This window comes from Tupaia chinensis, unplaced genomic scaffold (assembly GCF_000334495.1).
Source record: "Tupaia chinensis unplaced genomic scaffold, TupChi_1.0 Scaffold149178_1, whole genome shotgun sequence".
Classification (NCBI taxonomy): Eukaryota; Metazoa; Chordata; class Mammalia; order Scandentia; family Tupaiidae; genus Tupaia; species Tupaia belangeri.
The window spans coordinates 1016920-1025305 of record NW_006209026.1 but is presented as its reverse complement, the minus strand read 5'-3'; the positions used below and the strand labels follow the sequence as shown (position 1 = coordinate 1025305).

The 8386-nt window shown below is 39.0% G+C and overlaps 1 protein-coding gene across 1 annotated transcript in view; it reads right to left on the bottom strand.

The window, feature by feature from the left end:
• LOC102474987 (microtubule-associated serine/threonine-protein kinase 4-like) overlaps nucleotides 1-8386 on the bottom strand; it is a gene marked incomplete at its 5' end in the record, with an annotated part of 327526 nt that overhangs the window by 261849 nt on the left and 57291 nt on the right. The window lies entirely within an intron of this gene.

The following is an 8386-nucleotide window of genomic DNA, read 5'->3' as shown; positions in this document are numbered from 1 at the left end:
AACCGAATCTGCCTGGGCTGCCCAGAAACAGACCGTGAACAACCAGATAAAGAAGAGCCTTGAAAGCAAGACTGTACTTACATTTAAAGCCATGGTCAAACGAAAGGTTTGGTGGAGAGTATCATGCTGCCTCTGGGAGAGGACTGGGCTTGAAGAGACAGAGTCAACCAGGTAACAAGAGACTGGAGACAAGGAGACCAACGAAGACATGGTGGTCACCAGGGTAATGAAGTGCAAACAGAGACGTAGCAAATAAGGAAGACTGTAAATCCCCAAAACATCCACCACTTGGTTAGAAAAAGAAAAGTAGAAAGGGAAAAACGATGTGACTTTAGTGGGAATAAGAATTAACAAGCATTCTTCTCAGATGAATGTATATGACCAGGCCATGCTTAAGTCCTTACACCAATTGGTAACACTTAAAACTAGCTAAATGAGGTGGAACATACAAATTAACTATCGAAGACCTGTGCTGTGGCCCAATGGTTAAATGAGCCAGCTTGAATGTCTGACCACAATTTGAATTCCAGCCCCTGTGGCTTCAAAAACACTCAAGGCACATGTTCATATGTACCCCAAATCCCAACAGGACAGAGGTAGAGGAAAAGGGACTGCAGTGTGGCCACACTCAGTTCGGGGGATGCTTTCTTCCTATTCCTCTCTGCCTTTCTGCATCTCTCCGGCAAGTGCACACACCCTCTGGTAATTAAAACAAAAAAGATATAATAAAAAGAACTATTGAAAATCTATTTCAGACCTAGCACAGTCCCGCCCCTTTGAATAGCTATGATACCAGAAGCAACTGTGTGACTCACACAAGAATGGCACCACGTGGCTTCCTAGAAGCATCAGGATCCACATGAATAAGGCAAAGCTCAAAATCACACTAAGTCCTGTGTTCAAGGCTGGTACTTAGCGCAGAGAAGCAAAGAGAGTACTTGCTTCAAATAAAAAGAAGAACTTTTTCCCTTAAATAAAGAAAGGCAGACCATGGGATGGTGGTAAAGCATAATGCTCTGAAAGGCTAACCACATGAGAGGGTTCTAGGTTTTGTTTTTATTTTTTTGGAGAGGTTTTCACTATAGGGCGCAGGCGCTCACCAGACAGACAGAGACATAGAGACAGAAAGCGAGAAATCACCTCCCAATAATTGCTACCTCCTCATCTCCATGCCCTTATATAATCCTGTCCCCCTTAGGGATTGTGGGCTGTACCTAGTGACATGTTTCTAATGACCATGGCAAATGTTATGAAATAGCACTACCAAGAAAAGGTTATGAAAAGCCTGACATTCATTTTGTTCATCCTATGAAACAGTCCAGGTAGCAATTAATTCAGGAGTTCTCTGGTCAATAGCCAGTGAGGAAGCAAGGCCCTCACTCCAATAGTTGCAAGGAACTAAATGCTGCCCACAACTATGGATGTGTGCTATGAAGTAGATCCTCCCCCAGTTGAGCCTTCAGATGAATTGCAGGCCTCATTTGACACCTAGATTATAGTCTTATGAAAAACTTAAGGCCAAGGCATTCAGCTAAGGCATACCCAGAATCTGGTAGAAATTGATTGCTTGATATTTTAAGCTACTAAATTTTGGAGGAATTTGTTACCCTGAAGTGGATACAGTCATGCACTGCATAACGATGTCTTGGTGAATGATGTGCATGATGGTGAACCCGTAAGATTTTAAATGGAGCTGAAATATTCCTACTGCCTAGTGATATTGTCACCATCATAATGTCATAAATGCCACAATGCAACACTTGATGCGTTTGTGGTAATATTTATGTACACAGCTCTACTGCACTGCCAGTAATCCGAAAGTACAGCACACACAATTATGATTAGTATACACATCATGATAATGACAGGAAAACAACTGTTACTGGTTTACGTATTTATTGTGTTATACTTTTAATTGATATTTTAGAGTATATGCCTTCTACTTATTAAAAAAAAGTTTACTATAAAACTTGATGCCCTTGGGACCAGCAGTTAGTGTAATGGCTATGTTGCTGGACTCCCATGTAGTTGACCGTGGTTTGAGTCCTGGACCTGGTGGCTTAAACTCACACCGGTCACATGTGCGTGCGTGCCCAAGATCCCAAGAGGAGAATGGAGGAGAAGAGACTGTGGCATGGCCATCCCCCCTGGGGGGTGATTTCTTGCTTTCTGTCTCTCTGTCTCTCTGTCTTTCCAGTGAGCGCACGCGCCCTATAGCAGAAACCTCTCAAAAAAAAAAAAAAAAGTTCATGTGTGTTTGTGTCCTAGTTCTTAATAAAGAATTTTACAAAGTAAAAAATAAATAAAATTTCATATATAAAAAGGCTTATAGAGTAAGGATACAAAGAAAGAAAATATTTTGGAACAGTTGTACAATGGGCTTATATTTTAAGCTAAGTGTTATTACAAAAGGGTCAGAGTTATTTGAAGCTTGTAAAGTAAGCTTAGCTTAATTTACAGTTAAAGCAATAAAATATTTTTAAAATTTCATGCAGCCTACATGTAGTCTTTATAAACTTTACAGCAGTGTACAGTAACATCCTAGACCTTCCCATTCACTCACTACTTATTCATGGACTCATGTAGCACAACTTCCATCCTGCAATTGCTGTTCACAACACATGCTCTACACAGGTGTACCATTACCTTTTACACCATATTTTCAATCTACGCTTTCTACCGTTAGGTGCACAAACTCTTACTACTATGTTACAACGCCCTACAGTATTCAGTATCATAAGATGCTATACAGGTATTTAGCCATTAGGAACAAGAGGCTATAGCGTGTAGCCTATGTGTGCTGTGAGCTACGCCAAGTAGGATTGTGTAAGTACATTCTATGACGTGCACATAATGATAAAATCACCTAGGTGCGTTTCTCGAAAGGCCCATAAGTGACACATGACTATAAGTAATGCCATAAGGTAAATGTTATTTGTAAAATATAACACAGTATTTAAGATTTTTAAGAAGTAGATCTGGGACCAGCCCATGGTGTGATGATTAAAAAGCTGGATCTCACAAGATTGACTGTTGACTAAGTCTTAGACCCAGCAGCTTGAGAAACATGCCAGGCACATGTGCATGTGTGCCCAAAATCCCAAAAGGAGAAAGAGATGGAGGACAAGGGATTGTATTGTGATTGTTCCCCATGGTGGGATGCTGGCTCACTTTCCCCCACTCTGTGTCTCTGTCTCTCTGGCAAGCACGTTCACCCTCTGGCCAATTTAAAAAAAAATTCTATCTGGAGAAATAACAAATTGAGTTTTAAAAATCTTTTAAGATCTTCATTTTGAATAAAATGAATTACATTTTATCTACTATAACCTAGCACATCTGAAATTTAGCTAATAAACAGTAATAATCATTACTGGTATTATTCTAAATTAGAAGTGAATCATCAACCACTGGGGGGAAAAGAATTTTGAAAAATTGTATGCAGAGATCAAAGCTACGTAGGACACACAGGGCTAAAACATAATAGAGAAAAACTGGATATTGTTTTCAGTCAACAGTCTCAGGGGGATGGGAGGTAAGCATAAGTATAAATAAAAGATAGGAAGGATGGGGGTGGATCATGGCATCAAGACTCTGTTAGAGGTGCTGTCTTTCTGTCTCTCTGTTGCTCATGAAAGAAATAAATAACTTTAAAAAAGGGAAAAGAGGGGTCAGCAGGTGGCATGGTGGTTAAGGCACTGGACTTCCACACGGCTGTGGTTTGAATCCCAGACCTGGTGGTTTGAAACTCACATCAGGCACACAAAATCCCAGAAGGAAAATGAAGAAGGGATTGTGGAGTGGCCATCCTCCTGGGGGTGATTTCTCATTTTCCCTCTCACTGTCTCTGTCTTTCCGATGAGCACATGTACCAATGGAAAAACTTAAAAAAAAAAAAAAAAAAAAGTAAGTAGACGCTAAAAAATGAAGCTGCTAGAATGAAAAGAGAAAGAGATTCCACATGGGAAACAGGCAGGATTTGATGATTAATCAAAATACATCACAGATAACCTTGAATCATCAACATGGTGAGGTTATAATCCATGTCTGCTCTCCTCCTAGATCAAGTAAAGGCTGCTCATGGAAGAGTCCGATTCATCCAGGCAACCCTGGAGATAAAGACAGCGCTCAGACGGGCACTAATGACTTCCACTGTTCTCATCTCTCACCTGAAGCTTTATCTACGTGGCTGCAGGACAACCTCAAACATGTCCCAAAAACAAACCTCAACAGCTCGAATTTGGTCAGCATTTCCTAACAGCATCTACACACAAGTACTGTCTATAAGTGGTAAGACATCCAGCTGATTAATTCAGCGTTTGAGTTATAGCTTCCAGGAACCATTGCATCACCAAAGCAGGAACGCCCTGTACTCCCAACTAAGAGAGAACATCACATTCTTTATATACTTTTTAAAATCCAGAGCATACACCTATGATTTACCCCTATGAAAGTGAGTCCAAACTTCTCAGCCAAAATGCAATTTTAGGTGGAAAAATCAAATTCCAAGGTTTAAAAAAAATTTTTTTTTATTTTTTGTAAACAGTCTTAAGTCATACTGGCTGGTCATAATCACAAAACATCGAGTATTACTTTAAGATTTCTGCTTCAAGAATTAATAGTACAAGCGTGACTACCTTGCACATAATGTAAAAACCAACTTCATTTTAGACACTGGAAATAAAAAAAAAGTCATTCAACTAGATGACAAAAGTCTTTAAAAAAAAAGTCATTCTACTAGATGACAATTCAAATACTGGAACACATAAGGAAAATAAAGTATTTGACAAGGGTTTCATTTAGAAACATCTCAGGATACAGTTCAATTGAGCCCTAATCTATTCTTCTGAGATTGTTAGCCTGTGATGAAATATTAAAATTAATAAGGCCATTTTCTTCCAAGACTTGGGTAAAAAAAATCTCAACGGTGATGCCACAGACAAGACAGAATTGTTTAATTTAAAAACGAAAAAGCAAAAGACGTGAAATCATCAAGCCATCTTCTCTGCTACCATCAAATATACAAGGCACTGCTGCTTAAAAACCAAAATATAAATGATGGAAGAGACATAACATGGGCACCCTGTTCTAATTGCCTGCTTCTGCTGGCTTCACTCTTGAGCATCCTGTACATTTGATTCTTTTTTCACCAAATATTTTTCTGCTCAGCTGCCTCTCTGCCATGCCAAGTTAAACTTTCCCAAATCTTCTCGTTCTAATCATAGCACAGCGAACTCTGGTAAAAATAACTGAGTAAAGCTTCTCTAAAATGACTAGGATCTATAGCAAATGCAGCTTCAAAATTATGATCTTTTTTTTTTCCCAGTGTCATGACCAAAGTTACTGCATTGACACAAAGCCTGAAATGGCATGGAAATATTAAATACAACACACACACACACACAACTCAACTAAACACTCAGGAATTTCCCTTAAGTTAGAGGCTATCAATCATGACAATGACTCATGAGATAAAGCGTAGGTCATCAGAACTGGGTCTAATTCCCACCTTGACCCCTACATTTGTTTCTTCTTCTTCTTTTTTTTTTTTTAATTGCTATAGGGCTTCTGTGCTTGTCCAGAGAAAGACAGACAGAAGGAAAATGAGAAAGCATCCCCTGGCAAAATGGCCATGATGCGATCTCTTCTCCTCTATTCTCCTCTCAGGATTTGGGGTATGCAGGCACATGCTACCAGCTTGCTTTTCAAGATGCTGGGTCTGGGACTTGACAGCCACATTGGATCCAGCCACCTTAAACACTATGCTATTGGCTTTCCCCTCCCTCTACAGCTCCAGTGCTCCTTTTGGAAACTGTACCTAGACTTTTTCCTTTGCGTTTAAGACAACAAAAGCAGGGGCATAAAAACTAAATGGTGCGGTAAATTCTTCAGAAGCAATAATGGCCTGACAGTGGGGAGAGGGGTAGGAGTTGGCCAGGCGTGAGTGCATAATGGGGCCGTTACTTCCTGTGCTCCAGTCTGGAATCCTGGAACCCTACATTATTCTCACGCTACAGGAATTTTATTTGGTTATACAGACACTAAGTCTTTACTCAAAACTACAATCCACTTAGGCTATAGTTAGATTCATTATTTATAGTATTTCAACTTTTTTTTTTAATTTGAAATAATACAGACAATTTGTTAAGGATTAGTTTATCTACATAAAATACTGGGACTAGAATGTGGTCCAATGCTCTGTGAGGCTGACTCAAATGAGAAGCTGAAGGTTCATGTCCAAAGACCTCCCTGAGTACTCTAGGCACACACATGCTCATGATACAAGGCTGGCTGAGGCTACAGATGGATGTCAGCATTAAGACCCTTTTTGGGGGTGTGCTCACTTAAGCCCATACTCTCTGTCACTCATGGAAGAAATAAGCTTTAAAATTTCAGAGGATCGTTTTCAACCATCAGTATAAACACTTAGCTTTTGCTCTTATTACATTTTTTTTCAGAGAGAAATTTTTGCTATAGGGCACATGTGCTTGCCAAAGAGACAGAGACAGGGAGATGGAAAGTGAGAAACCAGCCCTGGAGGGATGGCCATGCTGCAATCTCTTCTCCTCCATTCTCCTCTTGGGGTTTTGGGTGCACACACACACACATGCCTGACCTGAATTTGAAGCTGCTGGGTCCAAGACTTGAACTGCAGTCGACTATGTGGGACTCCAGAGATGTGACCACTATGCCATCTACTGATCCCTCTTATTACATTTTTATTCAATATCCAACATCATTTGGTAAAAACAACTTCTTAGATATTTTGACATTATTAAGGAAGAAACGTCTGCATGTTGTGCTCAAGGACACAAGGAAGCCACTGGGAGTGGGAGGAGAGGTGAACCAGGGGTCGGAGTAACTAGCTTTGGAAAGGGCTCTTCCAACTCACCATTCTTTAAACATTTGAAGACGGGTTCTGGAAGTAGAAAGTATTTAAATGATGTCCCAATCAGTGATCCTAGAGCCAAATTTCTGAAAAACGTTCCCAGTTTTTCAGAAGAAAATGAAAACACAGGTTATGAATAAGTCATTTGTGTGGCCAGAGAGTCAGTATATGAAGGTCATTTAGAAATTTGTTTATGAAGCACGAACATCCCTAAACCCAGACCTTACTCCTACTATGGCAGTTAAGTGTGCTAAGAAAACCAATCAAAGTTATATCACATTTGGAAGCAGAGGGAATCTCCAAATTTGAAATCAACACGAATGACTTATACACAAGCAGCAACTAAGATGGCTTATAAAGGTGATTTCAAAAGTCATTTAAATTTTCAATCATATTGAGAACAATGTACTTTTAAAAGCTATGTTCTTTAAGACTCAGTTTTATAAAGAAATATAAAATTAATCTGGAGTCTGACATTTACTCCTGTCAGCGAGGGTAGCTGCTTGGGGCGGGAGCATTCTTATATTATTTGGCCTGTTCTTATAGTTGTGATAAATGGTTTCATAAAATGCTTGTGACACAACTGATGTCATCCACTGGAGCTGAAGAAGTGAATCATGAATTAGAGCTAAATGGAAAATAAAGGGTACAATGAGTTTTCTAATACTTGGCATTAAAGCAGATTAATAAAGAAATTAATAACATCTCTGAATATGGATAATGAATGCTATTCTCTTCCTTACAATCATAATACTAGCTTCTGCAAAAATTGTATTACATTTACACTTTATCACCGATTTTTTGTTATTCCTATGTAAGCTAAAATGACAAGTTAAGTAGCAACAGAATGTCACTTTTTCAAAACTAGCAATTGAAGAGAATTTTTTAGCACTCAGAGGAGCTCAAGGCTTCGGCAAGAAGTGAAAGATTAAAATCGGAGTCTATAATTGGGGTTTAAAACGTCTGTTACTATTACAATTCAATTTCTGATGTCTGCCTATAACCAGTGGCACCCCTTATAAATGTGGGGATCTGGAACAAAATGATTGATCACAAAACTTCTTAAAAAGCATGTTCTTTGATAATGATTAATGACCAAAAAGTTCTTTGATCCAGATATCTGATAGAATGGAAAAAAGAAAGGCCTATAATATTTACCCACCACATGTTGTAGAGAAAATGACTCCAAAACAATGGGGGATGGAGAGGATGAGACTACAAAAAGGGGCACAGAGTTTCAATAGTTAGAGAATGTCCTCTAATTTCCTATGCTATCAGTCCCGATTCCAGAACATTTTAACCTGTTATAGTAAAATCAGAGCATCAGCAATATGGAACAATAGACACAACTATTTAAAGTCTGACGTAAATAAAGCAAGCATTTCTTCTCTAAAATGTTTTTAAAACAAAGATAGGAAAAATATCAAATCTGGGGGGAAACTGTCCTAACACAGGAGAAAGAAAGGTGAGAAAAAAAGATAGAATGGACTAGAATGTGTA